General features: G+C 44.8%; 1 long non-coding RNA gene across 1 annotated transcript; it reads left to right on the forward strand.

Annotated features, from left to right (window-relative positions):
• The first annotated feature begins 4,195 nt into the window (after window positions 1-4,195).
• On the forward strand, window positions 4,196-11,596 carry LOC144151441 (uncharacterized). Its single transcript, XR_013318875.1, has 3 exons — window positions 4,196-4,307; window positions 5,837-5,921; window positions 11,488-11,596. It is a non-coding gene; the product is annotated as an uncharacterized LOC144151441 (long non-coding RNA).
• The last annotated feature ends 16,366 nt before the right edge of the window (window positions 11,597-27,962 follow it).

Here is a 27,962-nt window from a genome sequence, read left to right on the forward strand (position 1 = left end):
GAGCCTATCAGTGGAACCTTTCGTAACTGTTGCCGCTTGATTTCTTAAAATGTTGCCAGAAGCTATAGCAGCGCGGGCGACAGCAGACTATGGAGTGATTTTTTTTTTCTGCAGTGGATGTACTATTTCGTATCGCAAAAATCAAGCATTCATATTTTTTTTAATAAAGCAACACTGTAAATATCACTTATGTATTGCTTTGGTGCTTCATATTTTCGCAATGTTGTGTTCTTGTTCAACAATGTTGACAAGTGTGAACATTGACACCGGACTTAAACGTTTAGATTTGGCTGTGAGTATATAAGACTATTGCGCAGCTCCTGTTTCACTTTGGCCGTGTGGCTGAATCGAGTCGCGGACGGACACACAGACACATCAAAATTTCTGCGTTTAAGTAGCACAAGAAAGGATATCGTCTTTAATAATCGGGATATTAAGGGAAGCAGATGAAGCGGGGCCAACCTCACCCACTTTCTGGCGCGGTCTCTATGGCGTCACAGAATCTTGTTTGTGTGATTGGAATTCGCCGAGCTAAGCCACTGCCTGGGAACAGGACTCGGCCATTGTAGTGGGGCCTCCACTTCCCTTTGACCCTTTGATAGTACGACTCTAATGCTAGTGTGCAAATTGATGGACTGAAAACTGTTTGTAGTGTTCCCTCTACTGCGTCACTGCTGACATTGTTTAGTGTGAAATTAAAAAAAAAATATTTCAGGGCTGGAATGCAGCTGATTAAGTTACCGGAGGCTGGTTCATTTAAACTGAACAATGTTGCATTTTGTCTCGGTGGTCCCTGTAAAGGGACTATGGCGACAACCTATACATCCCTGTATCATTTGAAAAAAAAAAACTTACTGAATTGTCATTCCACATCTGAAAAACAAATTTTAACCAAAAATTTCTCACTATGCAATGTTATAGCGGAAGTACCAAGAACATGAGCTATCATTGCATTAACTCATTCCTCCTTCGACGACATGTACTATACTACCAAAAGGACACTGAATCGCTAGGTCCAGGGACATCTTAAAAGCCAAGTGCACGGAAATTTTTCTTTGCTCATATTTGATTGAAATAAGTTGCTTATGCTCTGAAAATCATCATGCTGAAGTTCTAAGCCCAATACCCACACAGCGCAATAACTACAAGCGTTCAGATTTCGGCGCACGTTAAAGATCCCCAGGTGGTCAAAATTAATCCGGAGCCCTCCACTACGGCGCGCCTCATCGCCAGCGTTGCGTCGGCGCGTTAAACCCTACAATCAATCAACTACAAGCGTTCAAAGTAGCTCGAGCAGGCGACGTTTGCACCTAGCGGAGAGTCGTCGGAACAAGTTCCGATTGGCCTGTGACGGAGGAGAGGAACCTGTCCTGTGGGGCGCGAGCTTCTCCGGTGACTGGTGCGGCACACTTTCGTGCACAGGAAAGCGTTCGCCGGGGGTTCTTATGCTTCGCTGTCGGGCTGTATTGCCATCGGCATCATATGCTTTAAAACTAAACGAAGTAACATTTGCCTTTTTTTTACAAGCAATAAGAGAGAGTAAAAGCCAATATACTCCCAGGTAAAAATAATTTTTTTTCTAACTGTATTTTTGAATCACAAATTTCTTCTAGCTAGAGATTAAATAAACAGAATTTCTAGCTAGAAATTGTTTACAGCTCATTTCTTGCTGGACTGAGATTTTGTTCCTGCTGGCAGCTATTACTTCCAGCAAGCATTTGTTCAAGCTGGAATAAAAAAAACTGCAAGTCGAAATAATTGCCTCTAGCTAGACTAAGAATTTTTCTAGTTAGAAGCTGTCGATTCCAGCTAAAATCTATAAATCTAGTCAACAATAAAGCTTGAAATTATGATTTCTTGCTAGAAATGCTCTTTCCATTTTCACACACTTGCAATCGCTTTGTAAGTTAGCAAAGGTTTTTTTTTAGTTGGAAATAATATTGTAGTAATAAAAGAGAGCAAAACACGCACTTGGCAGTATATTTATCATTCCTAATGCGTCTGTCTCAGAAAAAAAGATTTTTTTTTATCACTTTCACTGCCGCGAGCAATATTTGTTGCCTCTGGGCTGGCCCAATGCCACCTCTACCCCTTAGACATCTACAAAAGTTCGACTTGAGTTGTTCTACGCGCCGGTATAAACACTTGTTCTACTTTTTCCTCCCTCGCTAAGTTAATTAAAACAAGCCTTGTGCATGACAACAAATATATTCACACAAAGATCGTTCATCGTGTTCACAACGTGCAAAAGCTAACAAAATTGCTCCCCTCCTAAACAATAAACTACGTTTTTTTCAGTCGTGAAATAAAGTACTTATATATGCCTTTTTTTCAATTGTGGTTCCGAAAACTCCAACCTTTATGAGCTGTTCGTGCTTCCCGCATGCCTGCTTAAAATACAGCGCTTTACAGTTGGCATTCATGCGTACTATTAGATGATATTATTTTTAAATCAATTGGCGACAATTTCAGTGCAGTTGCCTTTAAGCCTTGCCCCGAACTTCTTGAAGGGCACTAAGATTCGTTGCTTTTGGTAATTGGCTGCAAATAGTTTTAAAAGGTGCCAATCAGGCAGAACAATTCCCCGCGCACCTCGCAAGACTATGTCCACCCATCTGCTAACTACCCACTAACTACCTACTAACTTGTACAATCAAATAGCAGCGAAAGCACAGAACTGGCACCAGAAAATGACTAGTGATAGTCTCTAGTTTCCATTTGTTTTAGATCAGAAGCATCTCATGCTCGGGGCTGTGTCCCTCCTTCCCTCGTTGTCGTTGTCCGCACTCTACTGCGCACGCGCGTCTCTTCAGCCCCGTTAGCATTTGGGCTGACGTCAGCGCAGTCCACTATAAAATGAAATAGGCGGCGCCCGGTTTTGATCCCACGACTCTCTGGCCGCAATGGGAGATACGTGGCGCTCTTCCCACTGCGCTACAAACCGAGACGCAAGCATGTGCTACGAACGCGCCTTATCTCCTTCACTAATTCAAACTACGTCAAGAAGCTACTGATGCAACGAAGGCACGCGAAGCTGAACGTCAACGGAAACGACGAACTGAAAACTAATGGGAACTTCAGTCGACCCCATGGCTGCTTCGCATACTACTCAGGGTTCCCCTACGGGAAGATGGCGTAATTTTGTTTTCTTATTGTCTGCGTTAAACTGTTTCAAGTTGTGTTGAAATATGCGGGATTGTTGTTTTTACATAGCAATCCTTCCAATGGACCAAACTTGCATTTTGTCTTAATGGTCTTTTCAAGGGAACAAAGTTCCCATCTTGCAGCACTGTTTGTTCATAAGGACAGATTGTTATTGTGCACGCAGGAACATGAACCCGCAAAAATTTTTTGGGAACGCGAGCACATGAACAAACTGTGTTAACCCACAGGAACGTGGACTGGTCCTCTGGGTTAACCCGGTTTGTTATGTGTCCTCTAAATCTTCTAGTTATTTGTGCTGTGTGGACATAAGACATGGCTGCTCAGGCCACGCGCAGAATCGTCGGCATATATGTGCTAAATGCCTGGCTAGGTTAGCTAATATTGTGCTCTAAATGCTGACTAAAGATACTGGTACAATTACAAATAACTAGTGGGTTTGCTGATGAAACTGGTCCTGTCCGGTAAATGTACTAAATAAATATAGGACGAAAATTACCGTATTTTTACACGTATAAGCCGCCCCTGCATATAATCCGCACCGCCCACTTTCAGCCCGCCAGAAAAGAAAAAAATCCTCGCGTATTGCCCGCACATTTGATACATGAAAGGCTGCACCAAAGGTACTGCTCAAGCAACACATCACATACTATGTAAACAGAAAAGGGTATATCTAGCTAGTAGAATACACTGACTACAAGGCGAAAGTCACAATTCACTCAGTCTTACTGCTCTCACTAGAGCTATAACTTGAGCCGCAGTTCTCACTGTTGTACAGAAGGTTTTCACGGCGCAACGTGGAGTGCAGCTTCACCGCAGAACGCGCAATGTCGTGAAGCTGCACTAAAGAAAAAAAACCTGCGTATTATCCACAGCCCACTTTGCCACAGACAGTTTCGCATTTTTGGTGCGGGTTATACGCGCGAAAATACGGTATTTGTACACATTTACGTCATTTGTATTGCAAAGTTTATGATGAAGCACAAAGTAGTATGTTTAAGTGTGCAAATGTGTTTGTTCAACCACAGGAACCGTCCGGTCATTTGCTGGGGAAGGTCGCGGGATCACTTGAAGTGCGGCCGATCTGTCGCGAGCTGTCCGGATTTCTACGCATCGCTATCCTAAACCGTCACGACGACTTACAGGTACTATACCTTCTCAGTTGCTACATTCTGGATCTGCATTTTCCACTGCGACTTAAAAATAATCATTAAGCATGTATGAATAATAATTTCCACCTTTGAAGCAAATACTGTATAGAATATGGAAACTTCGAGTTCAGAGTTTTTTTAGTTTTTCGATGGTCCAACCACAGCGTAGTTAGTTTATTTGTTAGACTCATGTGTGTGTCATAAAGTAAAAAGCAGCTCCACTACCGGTGCAACAAAACTGTAGTGTTGGCGTTTCTTTTTTGTTTGTTTATTTACATCATAGATCCGCTCTGAATGCAATGAAGACGTAAAACTACGGAACGTTCACGTTAACCTCTACAGTACGTAGTTCATCGCATTGGATTGCATTCAAATGCATTTGCGTAGTAAATTTACCCGTCACACTGGTCATCAAAATTTCGAATTTTTTATCCGATCTGCGCAAGAATGCATCACTCTTTTTGGCTAGGAAAGTATCTCTAAAGAATAGTATATTACACACCTTGCCCACTGTGCGAACCGTTTGCCAGTATCAGGTTGTAAGAAGCACCCGTACATCTATCAGTCACCATGCCTGCTGGGCATAGATAAGATAACGAGAAGATGGACACCAGATTGGGAGAAACACTCGCGCATCTGCCAGTCACTACGCCTGCTGGGTATAGATAAGATAATGAGAAGATACAGATAAGGAGAAAATAAAGACCGATACAATGAGATGGGATAAGGCAAAGACATCAGGTTGTTGAAAGCACTTGCACATCTGCCAGTCACTAGGCCTGTTGGGCGTAGATAGATGAGAAGATAGAGATAAGATAAAGAGAAAGTAAAAATGGAGACAAGGAGATAGGATAAGATAGAGACAACATAAGGAGATAAAATAGGACTGAGATAAAATAAGGCGGTGTGGTAGAAACTCTTACCAGAAAAAAATAAAATAAAAAGAACTGCCTTGAGTGTAAGGCTTTTTTATGTGTGATTCCTTTATGGAAAATCAGCTGTGCGGGCCATGGCATGCGCTTCATTTAAATCTTATTTAGTTAGCGAGTGTGTGGGAAAAGATACAGGATGGGCATCACGGAAAAGAAGCTAACGAAAAATATTCGTTTGAGTCAAACAATTGTTTTCAAATGCTTGGGTACTGAAACCCTGATTGAAGAAAATGTTGGATGACGGTAAGCCAGGTAAATTCGATTGAACATTCGGGGAGAAAAAATATTCACACCTGCCTACAAAACGTGTGTAAGGAATTTCTGTCAACAGTTCAGCTTCAGCTGAAAAAAGTGCCGATATTTACGGGGAGGGTTCTTTGCGACCTTTATTTTTTCCCTGTTTTTACAATTCTAGTTCTTTTTCAGTTAACAGTGGTACATATGTCGAGTTGACGATTGGAACTTGCCGTTCTATAGTGCCACTGAGCAGGCCAATAAGACATTGAGGGCCACAGAGCATCTTTGTGTTGAAGGAGAGCAAACTAGCCGCTGTGGTATCTTCTTTACCTCTGATTTTCTCATTTCGCTTAGGTTGACTTTGGTGCCGAGCAGACAGCTATCAACATCCCCATCGATGACCAGCAGGCAGGCGGTGGGGAGGTCCAAAGAATACTCGGTATGGCGTACGTCTACTGTGTGGACCGAATTAGTTCATCCACGTCAAAGCTCAAACCGTAGTGCTGAAGGCGAACACTGGAATGATGGATGTTTCCTACTTTGTCTTTTACTCTAGATTCTAAATTAGGAACTTTCAGCGAAGTTGACACTATTTCCGCAATGCTTGTAGGATTTTGAAAAGGTTTGTACATCTGTCTCGACGTCAAGAAGTCTGCACGAAACGAGCTATTTTTCTTTGAATGTTGCTTTATACCTGAGGCTATGTACCACTTTTTAAAAAGAAACATACACAACATGCTGGTCGCCAAAAGTAGAACACCAGAAAGGTTGAGCCAACTTAATTTTATTAACTGCATGAATTCTGACTGCACAACACTTATATAATGTGCACAACAGTTACAGATAGGTTTGCCTTAACCGGCTGTCGAGGTGACGAAAAGAAGATTGGAATGCTAGTGGACAAAAAGCAGAAAGGGCAATATTGCCTAGGACAGCTACCACCCGAGACAGAAAAAAATAAGTATTTTGTGCCTAATAAGTTTTTTGTGCTTGCCCTAAGATCAGCGCTGGTATTAAACGAAGCGTATAAAACATCGGTATATTAGTCGTTTTCGGAAAGATGACACGTCATCACCCCGCTACAAAAAGGATACCACTAGCCCTTATCAATCATCATCATCAGAGACAAAAGACCCACTAACTGAACTCGGACCCAGAGTGAAGATTGAAATGCCTTATCCGCTCTATGTGGACTTAACAATGAAACCTGTCTGTTCATCTGTAATTCATACGTTCATATACTCTTGCCTTCCTCCCATGTTTTCTCTGCAATGCCTTTGCGTATAGTAGTGAAGCTGACCTTAGAGAGTATCAGTCTATTGCGCTTTATATGGATACATGTGGTGGTCTTGTGAAAGTATTTAATAAGAGGCCCTTCGGCCATCCTAATTTTCGTATATTTCCCCTACAAAAATACCTTTTCTGCAATCCACTTGTATGGTAGTGAAGCCAGCTCTAAAGAGTTATCGGTGCATCGGACCTAGAAACTTCATATTTTAAAGGGGCCCTGAAAGGCATTTTGAGCACACTAAATGAAGTAGCGCAATCGTTAGATTGGGTCGTCAAGGTCATCTGGGCCAAGTATTACTCTTTTACGCGCAGCGGAAAGCTCACACTTTTGTTGCAAAGTTTGTCGCTTTTTTCTCACCCTTTCCTTCGTGTTTTTGGACGCCGCCATCTTCACATGTCTACATCATCGATTCCCCGATGTTCGTCATGAGCTAGACATCCTGCTATTGGGCGGCTTTTTCACGCACTTCCGGCAAAGAGATGAGTCGTCTGCTCAGCGTCGACTCGCCGGCTGATCTGCCAGCGTAGTGCCGGAGTGCTTGGACATTTTACGACAAACGAAACAAGTGTAAACAAACGCTTAACCGTTCGTATTGAATGCAACACGGCCATATACACGACATGGATATTCTCTTACCGGAGTACGTCCCATAAAGAAAGCGTTGAAGCCCCGTGGCACTTCTTTCGTGCAATCGCAGAGAACGCCCTGAGCCGAATGCCCAGGTTTGACGGATACATTTTTTTCCACTTCAAAACAATCCAGAGATGCGTTTCGAACGAACACAACGTCACAACATGCGTTGCAAGTCTGAACCGCGATTGACAGACGATGGGCTGCCTCCTCCTGCCCCTCGTAAATTCGGCACTCACCTCGCGCGCGGTTTGCGGGGACGAACAGCAAGTCACTTAACTCTGGCGCACAAGCCGAGATGGCTTTTAGCCACGCACACTGCACATACCCCATGCGAGGTTGAGTCGTACGTCGCTCGAGAAAGATAATCCAGGCCATGGGAAGCACTATCCACCCGCAGAAGCACAACGTCGCATTTCATCGCGAAACAAAGGCGTCCACAACACACACACCATCGCCTCCTGTAACGCCAAACGCATCTCGCACTTCCAAATGAGAGTGAGTAGTATGCCTGCAGTGCCCATATGCCGCGAGGTGGGGCCCCAAGCTGAACCGGGATCACGCAACCGTAACTGACCTCTGGGGCGGTTTGTGCCTTGTTGCCAAGGCAACCGATGTTTGAGATCGTCAAAGAAAGGCGCTCGCTCCAGCGCTAGAAAACTCAGAGCCGCGCCGGAGCATGTTTAGCCAACGTTGCCGCTCTCCACCACGCGTCGCCCCAAGCTGAACTGGTCACATGATTGAAGCGTTTTGTGCACGGGTTCTGTATAGGCCTCCTGCGCTGCCCAGGGGGCGCTGCGCAAGCGGCTTCCGGGCAGTACTTCCGGGTAGTACAAAGCTGCGCGGGTCCCATAGGATCCCGTGTTGACAGAAGCAAAATGAGCTCGACGCTCCCGATTATTTTGCGACGTGGTCACTAGTTCATCCCCGACGCGTCCGATCTATTTCAGCGATCAACTTGGCATTAGGGGAAAAAGCTTTGCAGCGCTTAACACGTTTACAGCGCCGACGAAAGTGCCGGGACCGTGACGGCGTCTGCTACTCGCAGGTTCACCGATCGATGGTCGTACGAAGTGAAATTTTAAGTGAAATTTCTAGTTTAAACTAATACTCTAGGTGACAGAGACTTCTCAAAAACACCCAAGAAGAGTGACGCAATCGGTGATGATCGCGCTTTAAAAAGCCAGCGAGTCCGGCGGACCGCAGGCTCGCCTGCTGCGGTGCGCCGCTCTTTTGCGTACCTGCACACTATGAGTGCACTTTGATTAAACAATGCTCGTTTGCGTCGCCGTTACGAATACACGGTGCAGCGTTAGCTTGCCGTTTTGTTGCGTGTCTCAGTGACAAATTGCCGCGACCGTCAGAAGCGTGAAATCTGTTTTGCGATTCCGAAATTAGTGGCCGTAAAACAAAGTGGTCGGGCGAACTAAGAGGCCGCTCGCTTTCCTTGTTTGCTCTCGCTTTACTTAATTACGCTATTGCAGTATACATTCCCAGTTCGCACTTAATAGCCTAGAATGAGGGTCAGCAACGGCCGAGTTCCATGCAGCCGACACGGTGGAGGGCTGGACGGCAAATCGGATGGGGGAAGGGGGGGGGGGGGGGAGGAGGAGGGGGGCTTTGAATGCAAAGAGAAAAAATTCAGCGAATTTCTAATATTTGACAATAATCTGGCGAAGTGCGAAGATGGGGGTGCAATTCAACTGGAGGACGCCAATTCTCTGTTCTTGCCTCGCTGTCTAACTCCATTTGAAGTCAAAACTGGCGTGTCGGCGTTCAGATTCGACGACCCCTGCACTAGCAAACTAACAGTCAGTGATGATCGTATGTAAATATTCGGGGCCCCGCGCCGTGTATGCGGCTGTGTTATGTGATGTTATAGAAGTACACATCTCTGCAGGCAGCGGGCGTGTGATTTGGTGCATGTTTTGCGTCCTTTAATAGCGCTTAATTTGTTTATTTGGCGCTATTGCCCCACCTACTCGCTGGTATACATGTACCCTCCCGTTCGTAAATCGTGCGGCGTAAAACGTTACGCAAGAATCATTTAGTTTGCGAAAATACGAAACAAAATTTCCACTCGTTTCAAAGGCGGTGCCAGGCCAGCAGTGTCAGTTGAGTCGGCTGCGCAATTCTTGCGTTCGCTTGCATGCTCCCGCTGAAGCAACCTTTTGCAGTTACCTCAGGATATAGGATGAGCAGCGTTCCGTGTTTATGCTACTCGTGAACTTTCCTTTGTCGACCGCACGCAAGAAGAAAAAACTGTAACTGTCGTGAAACAGTTAAACCACCCGACCTGGCGATACTGTCCCACGCCGCGACCATCGCGAAAGCTCGCTAAAAGAACGCCGACAAATCGGCTTCTTTTAGCGGATATTATTTTGTTTAGCCTCTGCAACTACTTTAAGGGCTATTTCACACAATATGCTGTCATTTAAACTCGCCACAAAGCGCCACAACCAATTTTCACTCTGGCTTGTAATTGAAAACACATGGAGGGCGGCGAGGGTCGTCTGCTTTTGTACTACCCAGAGGCGTTGGCCGCTAGGGGCGCTGCATGTCGCCAAAACTCCAGCGCAGGAGGCCTATCGGCTTAAAATGTCTTTTTCACATGGCGCCGGCAGGAATTACCACCACCGCAAAATAAGACCCGGCACCAGCGGGGCCACATCTGATACGGCGCTTTTTGGATAAACAGTGCGCGGTGCATGAAAGGGACCGAGCGCAAGATCCTCCCCAGCGGCTGCGAGTTCGCCGCCGATTAAAAGTCACGTGCTGCACTGCAGCAACGCACACCGCGAAAGGGCAAGGCCAGGCCACCGCACACATGCGGCCAGATTTTTCGTTCGCTTATCCATCCTTGAGCGGAGTGCGGAATTCATGGTGTCAACAAAACTTGCCCGTAGCAGACGGCAGTCGGAGGAGCGTAATGCGGAAGTACGTCACCGCTGACTAGCGCAGCATCATGGGAGACAGTGCTCGCGCGCCGTCAACAGTTGAAAAGAGGAGGAAACGCGGCGCGACGATAATGCGCGGTTTTTGATTTACGATTTCTCAGCTAATACTCATCGCTTTAACAAAATTCTTGCGGGAGGAGATTGCTAATACATTGTCTTATTTGGTTACATGTAGATCCATGCATCGGCGGAAGGTATTTCAGGACTCCTTTAATATAAAACATCTTATAGCCACCCTAAAGAAAGGTCTTGTCAGCATGGAATTGGTGTATATTAATGAAGCCAACTCTAAACGATCTAAGTATATAGCGTTTCATAGGAATGCATAGGTTCTTATGGCGGTATTTCATAAAGGGCCCTGGCGCATTCCTACTGTGCTCTCACACCGTTTATAATGCGCCTAAAACAATGTCTTTCCAGCAATGCACGTGTGTGCAACAGTGGAGCTGGCTTTAAAGGCTTTGGTGTGTAGGAGAGTGTTTCAATTAAGCATTTGACAATACCCACTTGACACTTACGATCGAGTTTCTACAAATTGTTGTTCTATTTTTAATGTTTTCTTGAGCTTTCTGTGCTAGTGCTGCGCAAAATCTCACGAGTGTCATTAACATCTCTTCGTGTAATGCACTGCAACGCAAAAATTGCAACTCTCACCTTATTCATATACAGTACGATCCAGTTAACAGTTAAATGAAGCCAATCACTGACAAGTTGTGCAAGCAATGCTGAGCCTTTGGTTGTTTTTTTTTTGTGGCGTTTGTTGTAAAAAGCTTCTCAGAGAACAAAATACACAAGTTAACTGAAAATATTAGTGCGTGCCCCAAGGAGCTGTACTATGCCCAACGCTCTTGAAATATGATGTAAACGCGTTAAAAGCCACATTTTAGAAACTCTGAGCACCATCTTTTTTGCTACATTGCATCCCAGGGAGTAAAATATCTATTGGACTTGACCATAACTTAATTATTTCAATATTAGACTTCGAAATGCCAGTCACTCCACTCAGAAGCGACGATGGTGCTTAATCCACACAGCTGCTGGCAAGGCCATGTGGCGAAATACATCTCTGCACCGAAAATTGTTCTAAATTTATTTTTGGGGTTCTTCGATTTTTATGTTTATTTCAGGCGTCATCTCAACAGCCGAAGCACTGCCGGCCTCACACAACTACAGGTTCACAACGCCAGCCTTTGGGAATCACTATGAGGCATTCATATCTGCTCTCGGGAAGGATGTAAGCTCTCCGGTTGGATGCCCCCACCCGTTTGTCTTTTTGGGCCCTTTAGAGTAGGAGCGACTAAACTTTTTGGTCATCTGAGAAATTTGTGAATCGTACGCTGCTCGCAGGTCGCACTCATCCGTTCCTCCTCGCTTAAGGGAATTCGTATCAAAACTTTCGTCAATCGTATGGTGAGTTCCTTGAGTAGCATTCGCACCTTAGTCATTTGGGAACATTCTGTTTGGGACGGTCACATACAACATACAACTTTTGTTTTATTCGATAGACTGGGCAGCTCATACCTTGCTAATTTTTTTTGCGATGTCAAATGTTGCTGGCATCAATGTGGACTTGGAGTCTAAAGCAGTGGATTTCAAATTACCCGCTGACTGCACCGTGATAATACGTAACATGGGCTCTTGAGCGTATTAAGGGGAGCAGCAGGCGGGCAGCTAAATTAAAAAAATTGAGCAACTTCACCTTGGCATTTTTTGGTTTTGGTCCAGTTAAAAGTGACAAGTGCTCCCACGTTCTCCCCTGGAATGCAGGATCTGTTCTCTGTGCTAATCGAAGGCCGACAGTCGACGCCATACGAGGACTGCCTGTTCGTATTCGACATCCGACTTCCAACGGATTACCCAGAATCTCCTCCACAGTGCCACTACGTTTCCCACTGCAGCGATAATCTCCACCCAAGTCTCTGCTGGAGTGGCCGCGTCGACATCCCTCTTTTACACTCAAGAAAGGTAAGCCGCTCACTGTACCTTAGTCAGAATATATATGTGTGTGCGTGTGCGTGCGTGCGTGCGTGCATGTGTGTGCGTGCGTGCGTGCATGTGTGTGTGTGCGCGTGTGTGCATGTGCGCGTGCGCGTGTGCGTGCGCGTGCGCGTGCGCGTGCACGTGTGCATGTGTGCGTGTGCGTGTGTGTTATAAAGATTATTCTTCTTGGGCTTGTGGGTAGACGAAAAAATTTGGTCTCTCAGAGCCGCAAAATTAGCAGTAATGAGCAGTGGGAGACCGTACTGCTCAGCTCAGACCCGGCGAGTCAAGTCTGGGCCGTCCAGTTAGCCGAAGACGCTGCTAGGACCCAAGGGCTCCTGGCCGACGTCTAGGGTGGAGGTCTAGCTCTCCTCCACAAACTGGACAAATAAAAGTTATTTCTCTCTCTCTCTCTTTGTTGCCCAAATGAGTCGGAAATATTACCGGTTGGTACGCTCCGTTATAAGCCACCGACTCACTGCTAATTCCTGGGTCTCTCTGATTGGGAAAATCGGCGTCCCTTTAAAGGGGCCACAAAGACAAAATGTATGTTTGGATCAGTAAAATGAACATTGTGTCCCGATAACAATGACACCAATTTTATCGCTGACTTTAAGCAAATAACCGAGATATTAAAGAAAGCATAAGAAGCAGCGACTATTACCCAGCCTCTTGCCGTCTCTTCCTGTGACGTCACAGGATCTCGGTTGTGCGATTGGCGGCCACCCACTTCTGCCAGCACCAAGAAGCAAGACAGCGTGGTTGTAGTGGGGCCTCCAGTTTGTTTGGTCGTATCACTTGAATGCGAACGTGCAGTTAAGGGGGGATGTGGCAAGTAAAACTATTTTTGTTATTTATGGACCAAATTTCGTCAAATTAGGAGGAATAATGCAGTTACGTAACCTGATAACAAACCTTAAATCACCTTTAAAATATCTTCTATACTTGTTGAGTTACGAGACTAATTACCTTCACAAAGTCGCCCCAAGAATAATTAATTAGCCAAGAAGCCAGCAAGATTTTTAGGTCAACGTGATCAGGATGGTCTATTCTGTGCAAGGAAGCTATTAGATTATTGCCCTGTTTTCTTTAGGTATCCAAAAATAAAAACAGAAGTTCACTTTCTTTTTCACATGAAGCTATTTGATTTCGAAAGGAAGGTGAAACTTTTCTTGTTCTTTTTTATCCCCTATAGGGCAATAATCTAACAGCTTCCTTGCACAGAATAGACACTTCTGATCACACTGACGTAAAAATATTGTTGACTTCTTGCACATTTAGTTAATTATGCTGAATGCAAGTTTCAGGTAATTAGTCTTCTAACTTAAAAAGTATAGAAAGTATTCTTAAACCGATTTCAGTTTTATTGTTAGAATGGTTAGGTCCTAATTTTATTCAATTTGGTCAATAAATAAAGCAGTCGTTTTACTTCCCACGTTTCCCCTTAAAGCACTGAAACAAATTTTTTTAGTGCTGGCCCATAATATTCCACTCGTGCCGATATTACGTCACTTTATATGTAGGGTTGTTCGTTTTCGGGTAAAACCAGATGTTACCTGTTTTTTAGATGCGAAGCATCTCATTCTTAGGGCTGTGTCCCTCCCTCCCTCCCTCCCTCCCTGGTTGTCCGCCGTCCGCACTCTACTGCGCATGCGCGTCTCTTCAGCCCCGTCGGGATTTGGGCTGACGTCAGCGCAGTTCACTATAAAAAGAAATAGTTAGGCGGCGCCCGGTTTCGATCCCACGACTCTCTGGCCGCAACGGGAGGTACGTGACGCTCTTCCCACTGCGCTACAAACCAAGACAGGAGCATGCGCTACGAACGCGCCTTATGTCCTTCACTCATTCGAACTACGTCAAGAAGCTACTGATACAGCGAAGGCACGCGAAGCTGAACGTCAACGGGAACGACGAACTGAAAACTAATGGGAACTTCAGTCGACTCCATGGCTGCTTCGCATACTACTCAGGGTTCCCCTACGTGAAGATGGTTTCAGGAGAACATGTTTCAGGAGAATTGGGCTAAACCCGATTTCTTCCTGAATGGACCTTTTCAAAGTAGAGATATGTCCGCCGCTCTCAACCAGTGCTCGCTGGAAGCAAGCCCCAAACGCAGCTGCCGAACTAATTGAGTATTAGCATGACTCTGCGCTCACTATACTCGGTTATAACTTACGAACGGCAACGGAAGTTGCCGCTGTGCCTCATCACCGCAGCCGGGTGTTACTCCGCGCGGCGCAAGTAGGGCGTTACTGGGAATATTTTGAACATGACACGAGCCGTTTCCCTGATTTTTTTTTTACTTAATATGCTTATAAACGACTCCAGCGACGACAAACAAATTGCGTGAAAAAAGGCAGACGATATCATGCATTCAGCAATCCCCTTTCAAAACGCGCGCGCCCGTTGACATGCGGATCCGTCGCTTAAGTGATACCGCACATGAGCTATTGCTGTTCTTAACTTGTTCCCGAGTATACCCCATGGCTAACAAATGCTGCATTTGTCTAGCTGACGGAAGCTTTCTCTCATCTGAGGTACTTTCAACAATCACACAGGTCTCGGATGGAAACCGATACGGGGCACATGCAGATGATAATGCGTGTAAACAAGGTTGTGTAAAAAATCGATGACCAGCTCTTTGCGAATAAGATGTTTTATTTCTTACAAGCTACCAATGCTCCTTACTGTCATCATATTGATTCATTTCCAAACAAACGGCTAATTTCAGCGAGTGCTATAAAACCCCGATGTCCCCCCATTACCATTTTGAAACAAACATGAATTATAACGCATTAGAGAAGCTCGTGACGCAATATGATAAAATTCTGAGTGCATTACATAAACAGACCTGTAGATTCAACCTGAAAAACCCGAATTTCGGAATGCTTTTACAAAAAAACTCAATTTCTCCCCGATTATCAGTTGTCAAAAATGGCACCCAATTTTTACCTCGCCCGATTTAAAGAAAATTGGTAGTTTTTCAATGCATCTTGATTTTTTGCTGTAAAAAATAAGCACATGTCGTGTCTGAAACAGAGCTGAGTGAGCTACCAAAGGCTAGTTCTTTCTGAGTGAACAAAAGTGTATTTTGTCCTCATGCCCCTTCAAGCACTGTGAAAGAAAACTTAGACCAGCTCACTGAGCCACCGAAGGAAAGTTTCTAGGGGTAAAACTTATGAGAGAACACCAGTGGGTATTATGGGAACAGACTTGGCTAGCTAGGACATTCTAGTTTTAGGCAAGAGAAGCGGGGCTGTGCAGGTCGTGCAATGCAGATTAAGGCCAGTGGGAGGACAATTAAGGATTCGATACAGTGATTTAAATATTAAGGATTCGATAGAGTGACTGGAAGATTAGGGTTCGATAAAGTGATTTCAAGATTAAGGATTATATGAAGTGATGAATTCAAAGAATGCGGGGGGTAAGGAATGTACTTGACAAACTCGCGATAGGAGCGGCTGGAGAGATTTGGGGGAGGCCTTCATCCTGCAATGGCTTCAAACAGGCTGATGATGATGATGCTTGCCCACCAGTGGTGGTTGATCAGTGATCCACACGAGAGAGGAGAGAGGACAATGGAAGAGGAGAGTAGCTGCTAAGATAGAAGGAGGATTGGAGGGTGCGGAGGTGAGGAGGGGGTGCTTTCTATTGCATTCACTACATGCATGCTGTACAACAGTCCGCCATCTCGTGATGATGTTAGCGATTGTGGCATTGCACTAAATCATTTCACGCGGCGATTTTACGCAGCGAATGATGAATGTGTCTTTTCTTAGGAGGGTGGGAGTTGGCTACCTGGCGTCTCAAGCTTTCTGGACGTGCTTCTCTCCCTGCAACGTGAGTGGTGGCTGAGAACGTCAAGAATTGCCGTGAATACACTGCAGTGTTTGGGTTGCGATGCTGCTAGGATGAGTCATGTAGCATTGTTTTTTAGAGAGAAGCTGTTCGTGGTTGAGGCTTTCGTGGGGTGAGGCGTGGTGAGGTGGGCGCAGCATTGTTGAGAAGACGCAGCCTAGTGAGGGGGAGAGCAAGCACTAAGCACACGTGCAGCAAGTTAGAAGTTTTGAACGAGACGTTTATATTGGCAAAGCACTTATAAACTACTGAATCTGGTTTCAATGTTTATACTTGTCAACATTGTTGAGCAAACGGTAAACATTAGCCATATTTGAGGCAAGACACTAATAATGAGTGATATTTGCGTAGTTCTTTTAATTGAAAATATGTGGCTGCCAGATTTTTGCAATAGTAAATCAAATAATATGTTCTGAAAGTATGTTTTAACCTCGAAATACGAAAAGCACTTACGGAGCCCCTTTCTTGCAGTTTTTCAAGTTCAAAAGTAACAAAAAGTTCCAGTAGATGGTGCGAGCAGTGGAATGTGGCAAAATTAAATTGGCACAATCGGAATTCGAACTGCTGGCTTTGAGACGTTCTATGACACTTAGCTTTGCGATTAGGGAACCCCAGGCAGCTTCGCTGGAAAAATCAGCATTCGCTATTTTAACCGCGAAGCGGCGCCCTGCACGTTAATGAAACTGGACTAATTTTTTACCTTTGTAAGGCTCACCTTTCTTTGAGGGCACTTCGAGCCAGCCATTATGATCACAGACATACACCAAAGTGTTTGCTAGAGAGTTCTTCTCACTTCACATTGTGCTTTTCTTTCGAACTCTGTGCTTCAATCTGTCGAATAACTGAGCGTTGTATCAGCATTTGCTCCACTCGGCATCGCTTCTCAAATTTCAAAAACTATTAGGTGTTACGTAGTTAGTGGCTATGTACGTAGGTCTAATTTTTTACCATAAAGAAACTTCATGTGCGCCGGTTTCTTTTTTTTTGCATCTGCCCCTCACAAAAAATTGTTATGGTCAAGAAGAAACATCATGCATTAATCTAAATGTCCTGGTTTGCAGGCCCGGGCAGGGCCATATTCTTAGCTGCAGTCTAAGGCTAAGAGGCCATTATAGATTGCAGTGGTTGCAGTGCATGGGTGGGCCCCATCCTGCAATGATTGGTTGTGCGAGACTGTTTGGTCAGACTACTGTTTTCTTGTGAACAATAAAAATAGAGAGAGCAAGAGGCAAGAAAGGGTGCCGACCGAAGCGTTGTGTATCAGTGGCACACTTTTAGAAATCCAAAAATCTGCCGTTTTGTGCTTTGGAAAGAAAACAAAACTGTTGCTTGTAAGCCTGACCAATTCCAGTTTTTTTTCCTTGCCCCCCCCCCCTCAAAGAAACAGAATAAACTGGGGAACACTCACTCCACCAACGCTATGTCAGGTTTAATGCCAATTAGTAGAATGCAATAAATAAATAAGCCAATAAATAATGGTTGTAAATGAAATGACCATATGATTGTAGTTACAGGACATCAGTACCATATGGGATATGCATGGTACCGGTCACCAGTCGCTTCGTTCACCAGAAACAAAGTAGCCACATGCACTGAGGTCTAGAAAGGAAGAATTCCTGTGAGCATTGTTCTGAGCAAGTGGGAAACCTTAAGTAGCTAAATCTACAGCACATTGAAGAATTGTTTACGTCAGTAGAAAGGATCTAATGCAACCTATCCGATAGCTGCGAGCACAGTTCATGTTTTGCCCTTTCATTTTTTTAAAGAAGCGGTAACAGTGAGGGCTACGTGTATTGTATTGCAAAAAGATTGCATGCTGCAACAGGCTGTCCTTCGACCAACATTGCTTTGATGCATCGTGCTTGAAACATTTCCACTTTTTCTTAAGTGTTGCAAGCAGGCACACAATTTGAGGCAGCACAAAGAGTGCTGAAAGTTGTAGGAGCAGTTCTTCAACCACCACTATGCAGCCTGTCGCTGCTTCTCGCCAACAAGTGTGCATGTCTTTCCTGCAGGCTTGGTTTCCGTCTCGGAGCCGTACTTCGACAAGCCCGGCCTCGATCGTCAGGATGAGCACGAGTGTGAGAATAGCCGCTTGTACAACGAGCTCGTCGTAATCAGGCTGGTGCAGGTTAGTAATCCTCATCAGTTCTTGTCGTTAATTTGCTTCTTGCCAATCTTGAATGTTTACCGCAACAGCACGAAGACCTGTGAAGCTTAGAAGTCAGTTAGAAGGGCCGGGAAGGCACTAGACGGATTTGGTTTGTTAAAAAGACTGCTTTATTCGGATAACAATGGTATATATCAATTTTATCGCAAATGTCAAACAAATAATCGAGATATTAGAGAAAATGTATGGTGCAGGGGCAGCTCCCCAGCGACTTTCCGGCGGCTTCTCTGACATCACAGAATCCTGTTTGTGCAATCGGTCGCCACCAACTGAAGCCAACGCCAAGAAACATGACAGGGCAAGTGTAGTGGGGCTTCTAGTTTAGTTGGATTGCATAACTTGAGTGCTAATGCATAGTTAACACAGTTAACTGATAGTTAACAGACAGTTAATGGATGGTTAACTGATAACTGTTTTAGTGCTGGTCCACTGTTGGTGACGACTGATAGTTAACAGACAGTTAACTGATAGCGAACTAGCAGTTAACTGTTAACTGACAGTTAACAGTTACGTTTTCAACGTTTCTCGCGTTTCTTTTAGGGTGGTTAAAAGCATATTCTATGTCTGGACCGGAACTGAGTTAGCTACCAAATGATGGGAATGAGTAGAACGGAACTGAGGGAGCTACCAAAGGCTATTTCTTTCAAACTAAACAAATTTGTATTTTCTCTTCATGGCGACTGCAATGGAGATTTACTAAGTGGTTATCGGATGTTAAAAACAATAGTAAGCCAGTAAAAAAATAGCTATTGTTTGCGCCACCACCTTCCTTCATTATACTGTGCGTTAATGCCAGCCATTCTATTTGTAAAGCTGTCAGCTGCGTTCACGAAAAGTTCACTGTTAGACGAAAGAAGCTTTAAAACTGACCTGCACGTCTTGAATTCTTGCAGTCCATGGGTCACATGTTCCAGAACCCACACTGCGTTTTCAAGCAGGAAATTGAGAGACATTTCAAGGACAATGGATACAGGTATTCAAGCTTCCTCCTTAAGGTGCTGTTGTTGCGGTGAAATTTACTTGTCGGTTTGGAGCGGAAATTGGATCCACCAAAGATATGCAAAGTTTAACTTGAGAGAGATAAACGCGAATAGATTGGCACGGCAATCAGTTCTGGTTGAACCCAAGGTCTCGCATTGAAGCCAGACAAAGTGCTTTGCAGTGAAGCATGTCAGTAACCCGCAATAGGATAATCCTTTGTAGGTGGGAAATAAAATGGGCTCCAGATCCACCAGTGCAAAGTAGAATTATATTCAAACTCTGATCATTCGTACTTTCGGTTAATTCAAGCAAAATTCAAATTTTTGGTTGGCCCGCTATTCTTTCGATGTATTTAAAAGCCACTTAATTTAAGCTCCGTAGTTCGGTTAATTCGTACTTCTTGCATGTCCACACCGCAAAATATCTACGGCTTTCCCGCAACTATTTGAAAATTTGCGTGCTTATATAATCACAACAGCCGAAAAATAAAAAAATAAGCGCCTAAAGCCTTCACGGAAGAAGGAATTGCTAGTAAACAAACGTTCGAAACGAAGCACAAGCAAGGTACGTAGACACTGATGTTTCTCAACTTTAGCCTTGTTTACCATTTCCACGTTGCGAATTAGAAACCAAAACAACGAACAGGCCTCAAAAAACGTCTAAACATGATTGACTGCCTACACTTGTCGAAGCGGTCAAAACCACGCGGGTCTATGTCGCAAAAACAAAAAAGAAAAACGCACAATCGTGTGCCGCGTGTCGGCAAAAAAAGAAAAACGACACGGCAGTTACGAAAATGTCGCACAGGGCATTTGGCTTGTGGACCTTACGCCTCTGTTTTCTGTTCATTTTCTGCAGTTAGGGTTAAAAAAGCTTAAAAATTGAAAACCAAATGTGATTAAAATAATGTCTAATCATATTGTGTGCTGTCACCTTGCCCAGAGTCATAATATGGGAACTTCTGATAATTCAAACTTCTGATAATTCTAACAAAATCGTGGGGTCCCTTCGAGTTTGTATTATCGTGAGTCTACTGTAGTTATTTTGACTTAAATTAAATCATGTCATTAGTTATTGGTGAGCACCGTTGTGAACAAACCATTCTCTTCATGCACCAGGTTTGGCACGCGGCTTGAACGCTGGCTTCAACTGTCAGACACCTGGGCTTCAAAGTTTCCGGGAGAGCTGCCAACTCCGGAAGCACTGAAGGAGTTTGCGCAAAAAGGTTGGTTGTTCACTTCACGAACTCCGTGTAGACTCTCTCATTAACCCTAGCCTTGTGGTCCGAAACCTTTACCTACTTTCCGGCTGTCCTGTTCTGAAATTATTTTGGCAGTTTCCGGTGCCACGAAAAAAAAAAACCCAAACTGGAAGAAACTCGCAGGATATTGTCGCGAACCATGCGTTGAATTTGTTTGTTTTGTTTTTACCGCCCACCTGCGCAGGGCTGTGTTATCGGTGTCCCAAGGGTAGCGCGTGCTCCATTCTTTCCTTCTTATGCCACGCAAGTTATCTTATTTGATAGGGAGAATGTTTCGCCCTAACGTCACTAGCCTAGAATTGTCTTTTTTGATGAACAGTGTTCTCGATGTAATTCGACGGTTCTAGAAACACCCGCGCCGAAAGATAAATGCCCGCAGAGTAGACGCCGTTGCATTCGATTCACTGACACTCGCCTGCGCACGTCACTTTGTTGACTGCTGCTTCGTCACCTGTGTATTTTTTGAGTTGTTAGGGGAACACAAGTTCGCTCCAATAAATTTTTTTTTCCTTCAAAACGTCTTCGTCATCTTTGGCTACACGGCAATATTTATTTTTTTTCTTTTGAATTCTGCACGCGACTCCATTATCGATATTTGAGCACTCGTTTCTTTCGAATCATTGCCATCACTATCTGATGGAAGTACGTGATTCCCTTCCTCACCAAAAAGTCATCATCGCTTTCGCTAAATGCACAAGTGTTAAATGTACGCAGTGAAAAAGCGGCCATGCTTCTCGGCAAACGGTGTGCAGCTGGGATCCACATGGCTCGTGCTGAAAACATTGTGCTGCACCCTAGTCCAAAAAGAAAACTTCTACAAACAAAGTGCATCATGTTTACAAATAATGCGCTTGTTTATCACTGTGAAAAAATATTTAACCCCGAACACCCTTTTTGGCACCCGACAACGGGCTACAAAAGCTTAAAAGCCCCCAATAGGAAAGAAGAATATACAAGCTTGGTCGTTGTGTTCAGGGGGGACACTGGTCTTGAGGACCAGAAATGTGCCGAAAAAAAAAATCAGTTTTCTGTATTAATTTTATTTGAAGTCTATAGGTACCAAAGAATGTACCTGCAAAATATTATAGCTGTACCATAAATATTTACAAAGCTGTCGCCATCTGAAGTTGGCTAAATGGCCATTTTTACCTGCGTTTCCAAACTTCGTGACTTGTATTCTCGAACCAATTTTTTTTTTCCACAAGGTCAACTGTCGGGTACAATATCTTGGAATTTACTGGTCAGATTTGTATCATTTTTGCTTAATTAAAAAGCTGAAGAACTGGACAGCGCAATAAAACCACAAAAATATAAAATTTCCTTATACTAGTACAATTTTTTTATGCAGTTCGTTTTACGAAAACATTGGTAATTGATTAATTGATGACCTGACATAATTCTACAGCAACTGCAGAAACGATGCTAAAATTACTGCTATGGTATAGTTGCACTCCCTGGTCCTTCTAGAGCACAAAGGGACAAAAAGTATTGAAGTATTTCTTAAGTAGATAGTTAAAAAATTGCCCAAAACAGAATGACATAACGCGTTGCACAACTCTGAACTTGGACTATATAGACAAAAACTGACTGCGTATTTGTGCTCAGTGGGTTAAATACACTTAGTGTGTAAATCTCAAGCACATAGGTTCAAAAATAACAAAAATGTCCCCAAGACCAGTGTCCCCCCTTAATAGGCACATTTTAGGGGATTGTTTTGTCTAGGTTTGCCACTCGCTGAGTTGTCATGGAAGCAGCTTTTAGCTTGTGTGAAGAACTCGTACTGAAGGTTCTATGTCTGATGCATGGAACTAGGGTCGCTGCTGTGAAGCAGTATGAGAAAACATATTTGAAACTTTCAGACAAATATTCAGTGGTGTGGGCTGTTGTCCGTCAACACGACCACCCCCCATGGCACTCATACCATGACTGGGAATTAGGAGGAGATGAGATGGCGAAATTTACTAGCAAAGAATGGATTCGGGCAGCCCAGAATAGGGCAGTTGGGAGTCAATGGGAGAGGCCTTCATCCTGAATTGGGCGTAAAAAAGGCTGCTGATGATGATGATGACAATGATGATGATGAACAAAGTATCCCTGCCTGCTCGGCGAAACATCGTGGCCCACCGAGACTGCAATGAGCCCAGCAACAATGCTTGTAAAAGTGGTCCCAATTCTGAAACGGGAGTTCTCCATTGCCCGGTGGTAACAACATTTGGTTTGCGTGCTATAGTTCCACATCATAACTGTAGTAATCACCTGCAAGTGCTCGTGGAATTCTTGGTTTCTAGGTGATGGAGAGATGAACTTTGTTAGTTTTAGGTCCTGCAGACTTTTAGCATCTCTGCCAATGAGTTCATTATACGTATGTGCAGCTCCGAGAATTCCTACGGATGTTAAGCAAACAATCATCATCATCATCAGCCAATCTATGCCCACTGTGGGGCAAAGGCCTCTCCCATAGCCCTCCAATTATCCCGGTCCTGTGCTAACTGCGACCAATTTTATCCCCGCAAACTTCTTGATCTCACCTGCCCATCTAACTTTATGCCGGCCCCTGCCACGCTTGCCTTCTCTAGGTTTCCACTCCGTTACCTTTAATAACCAACCGTTAACTTGTCTTCGCATTACATGCCCTGCATTACATTCGCATTACATGCCCATTTCTTCTTAATTTCTACTAATATGTCCTTAACACGCGTTTGTTCCCTGACCCACTCCACTCTCTTTTTGTCCCGTAATGTTACACCTATCATCTTCCGTTCCATTGCCCGCTGAGTTATCCTCAATTTTAATTGGACACTCTTGTTGAGCATCCAAGTTTCTGCCCCGTAGGTCAGTACCGGTAAGATGCAGCTGTCTTACACTTTCCTCTTCAGAGACAATGGTAGGCTGCCATTCATTATCTGACGATGCCTGCAGTATGCACTCCACCCTACTCTTATCCGACTTACTATGTCTGCCTCATGGTTGGGATCCGGGGTCACAACTTGGCCTAAGAAGGTATATTCGCTTACCACTTCCACTGCCTCGCCTCTTACCTCAAACGCTGTTAAGCAAACGGAATGCCGTTTATTCATTTATTTATTGGTGCTGCGGGCCGAAATTCCGGCCCAAGCGGGAGGGGCAATAGACGGAGACTCGAGTATTATCACCGACAGAAGGAATGTTACGAAGTACAGTTATTGTCAAGAGTTTCCGGGCCATTCCAAAATTTATTAGGCCCCAAAGAATTCAATATGCTACTTTACCTCCAGGTTGAGAGTTAAATGGTTTAACCTAGAAAACCGCAGAAAGCCCCTTTCTTTCTCGATGTTATCAAATAACTCCCTGACTATTTAAGATTACGCCTTTGCTTTGAATCTTTTAGAGTGGCCTAGAAAATTTTGACAAACACTGTACATCGAATGGTGCAGTAGGAGGTGCAAGATGTGGATATATAAAAAAGGCAGCCTGGGTGTTTTCTCCTCCTTTTCATTACCCAGGGGCCCAGAGTAGCGAGGGGAACGGTGTATTCCCAGAGTTCCCGCTGCTCCCAGCCTCCCGGGGCTTCCATATGGCGCTACGCAAGGCCCTGACTACTTAAGGTGAGAGCTAGAAGCCAGCAGCTTGGAGTGGCGGTCTCTTGCCCCTCTAAGCTGTGTCTCACCAGTGGAGAATAACGCTTAGATGTTGGTTGCTGCAACAGAAAGAATTTGAGTGAATTAGAGCAAACGCTCTGCTACGCCATGCCTCGCCACGTGGTCCGCTGCGCAGAGGTGTCGCAGCTGTGCTCGCTCGTAGCCTTTCCCGTGTGATGTCGCGTGACTATAGTTCATTCCACAAGCTAGATGCAGCACTGTGGAGGCTACATTGTTGTCAACAGCCCGCCCCCTCAGGCCGCCTAACTCACCGCGAAGGAAGCGACAAAAGGCGCCGGGGCCTTGCGGTTCCACTTGCCGAGAGGGGAGAAGGGAATATCCTTTCAGGACCCCCTTCACGGCGAGTTAGGCGCCCTCAGTGGGCGCACTGTGGACAACAATGTAGCCTCCACAGTGCAGCACCTAGCTTGTGGTATGAACTATAGGCGAGGGTTTAAAAGTACACCGAAGTCACAATACGAGTTGCTCTAGATTGATAGATTGGCTCACTGTGAACACGAATATACCACTTTTACGTGTAGCTTTTTTTAAAGGTAGAATATATCGAAAACATGAAAAGAGGGGCCGCCACCACAGGCTATACTGCACAACTTGCACCGGAAGGGCTTAAATCGTCTGGCGTGTGCAACGTCTTTCCTGGCTGCCGCTGGATCTACGCGCCCATACTTGGGGTGATAGTACCACTTGTCGAGGAAGGCTGCGAGCCGAGTGCGAGTGATTGGTTCGACGTAAAAATTTGCGGGACGTTAAAAGGGCAAAGTTTTAACAGCAGGCCTGTTTATTCTCGAGCTTGGTTTGTTTGCATTATTAAAAAAATACCAAGAAAAAATTCCCCTCGCGCGAGGCACCCGGCAGGACATTCGCGCGTGTAGCTTTAGCAAAAAATAGAGCGCGTGTCAGCATGCGCCTCATGAGGAGCACCCGTCGTTGTCCTCCAGGATTATGCGTGGGCTTGTGCCACATGAGGAGCTCCCGCCTTCGTCGTCGTCTTTGGAGTGGCAGGCCCGTGGTGTCCCGGTCTCTACAGGGCTCCCCTCCGTAGGGCCGGAAGCCGTTGTGAGGCCCACGTGACGTTTTTGGTCGGTTGGGCTTGGGAATTTCGGGGCTGGGTCGTTGAGACAGGGAAGCCCTGGGTGGGTTGGAGAGAGGTGACGTAAGCGGGCTTGACTCAGTCGGCGGCGACGACGATGTCTTAGTGGCCATTAATGTCATGGGTGACAGTCTTGGGTTGCCGCTTGCCGTACGAGGAACGTACATAGACTTGCTCCTTCTGCCCCCTCTCTCCTGGGATCCGCTGTCAGTGTGGGGAGAATCTAGATCGACCCTATCTAGAATCTATCTAGAATCTACAATCGATCTAGGAGAATCTAGATCGATTCTAAAGCCTTGCACCAATAGTGCAAGCTGCACTAATTTTTTCCTTCAACAAAGCGCCAATACTGATCACATGTCCTGTGAAGGAACATATAGCTTAGTTGTCCGAAGCTGCAAAAAGTGTAGGAATTCAGGGAAGCAGGACTGATTTGACCGAAACTGACCAAACCACTCGGTACATGCGTAGAGTTGTATTCGGTTGCTCCTATACTGCTATACATCACCGCTGCCTCTCTTGCTTCCAGTTTATCGTGACGCAAACAGTGGTTGCAGCCGCTGTTTGCATCAGGTTTGAGTAGCGATTTCGTTTGAAACCTTCAGTGTTGCAATGGTTGGCTAGGCCGTCAGTGCATGCACTTCAAAGCAAGCTACAGGCAAATCCAATCATCCAGTGTATTTGGCTAGGCGGCGAACTGAGAAATTTCAAGCAAAGGCAAAGTTGGCTGCCGAAACACTGAAGCAAAGGGAGGCCTAACTTTTATGAAACACTGCGTGCACAATCTTTGCAAAAACAAGCCAAACAGACCTCTTTCTTGTGATAACTAGGTTTGCAAGTGTTCAATATGGCCGATTTTTGTTGTTGCTTCATGGTACCTTATACAACCAAAGATGCCGATGTCTTGGAGCAGGCATAGAGAAAAATAGAGGTGAAGACAGTAGTGTGAGTATTTGGCCCCAACGTTCACAATCGCATCAGGTATCAGTGGTGTGACGGTTGTATTTGTGGATGGCACTGAAGGAATGGTGTATGACACAGTTTGGTATGGCCGCAGTGTACACACACACATACATACATACATACATACATACATACATACATACATACATACATACATACATACATACATACATACATACATACATACATACATACATACATACATACATACATACATACATACATACATACATACATACATACATACATACATACATACATACATACATACATACATACACACACACACACACACACACACACACACACACACATACATACATACATAGGCCAACAAATTGGGTTTGTGCCAAGGATTCACACTTGGTTAATCGGTACGTAATTTCAATTTTCGAGTTGCAAGCCAGTAAAATCAGTTTCAATAAACAATTTCACCCAACATGTGCTGCTTTCCAGGGTACTGCTTAAATGTTTTAGAGGAAAACCAGACAATAACGAGCGTCTTAACCTGACGAACATTTTGCATGCCTTGACTTGTTGCAGCTTTTACCATCCCTTCTCTTTCATTTATTTTCAGGTCGTCAATTGCACTGCTCTTTCTGCAAGGCCGCTCAACAGTGCAGGGACCCAACAAGGACCCCCAACCTCCCTTTGTTCGAAAGAATATGAAAGAAAGGGTGGAAGAAATTCAACGAATGCGCATAAATATATGGTTTATTTCTTTTACGACATACTGCAGGCCCGTTTATGAGCCCAGGCATGAATTTAGACGAAGATATCACGAAATTAATAAAAAAGAAATTGCAAAACTCACAAGTGGCAATTGTCAAATAGCTTGTCCACTCTCCTATACACGGAACCCCCATATAGTTGGCTTCACTATTACACGCATGCATTGCTGGAAAGACACTTTTCTTTTTAAGAAGTGCCATGTACAGAGCCTCTTAAAGGGCCCATGCAGACAAAACACAAGTTTTGTTTATTCGAAAGATTGCCTCGTTAGAATCATGCTGACACTACTTTTAAAGCACATGTCGCCCAAATAATCTATATACAGTCAAACCCGGCATAACGAACCCGGATAGAGCGAATTATGCTATATATCGAACAAAAATAATTCAGTTACGGAAATACATGGGAAACATATCCCTTATAACGAAGTTCACATCCGATAGATCGAACTCTGGGCGCCTAGAATGGCCGCCGAAATGCATGATATCGAGCGGCGACGATCATTTTTTTGTGGGAGTTCGTGCGAGCGGCAGACCTGACCGGACGACTCTGACGGCCGCCCCACTCCCTTTCCCTTCTCCCCTCTTCCCCAACTAGGCTACCAAGCCCCCCGTATCATTAATAAAGTTTCATTCATTCATTGAGATGTGGATTGGCCGCGACCACGGAGAAAGAGCCGCGCCTGAGACATTGCGCCTCGCACGGAGCGACGTGACGCCCAATACTTTCCGTAACTGTTTCCGATGTGCGGGACTCGCGACGGAACCCGCCCAGTCAGCGAGTCCGGACCAAGACAGCAGCATCGGTGAACGGTGGGAAGAGCTCGCCAACGTTCCCGATGATGTCGCGAGTGAAATCCGTCTGACGCTTATAATAAAGCGCTTTCGGCAGTCGATGTGCTCCGCCAATGCTTCTTAGATTTTTGAGGA

The sequence above is a fragment of the Haemaphysalis longicornis genome, unplaced genomic scaffold (genome assembly GCF_048455015.1).
Source record: "Haemaphysalis longicornis isolate Haplotype H1 unplaced genomic scaffold, Haemaphysalis longicornis Haplotype H1 scaffold_9, whole genome shotgun sequence".
Taxonomy (NCBI): Eukaryota; Metazoa; Arthropoda; class Arachnida; order Ixodida; family Ixodidae; genus Haemaphysalis; species Haemaphysalis longicornis.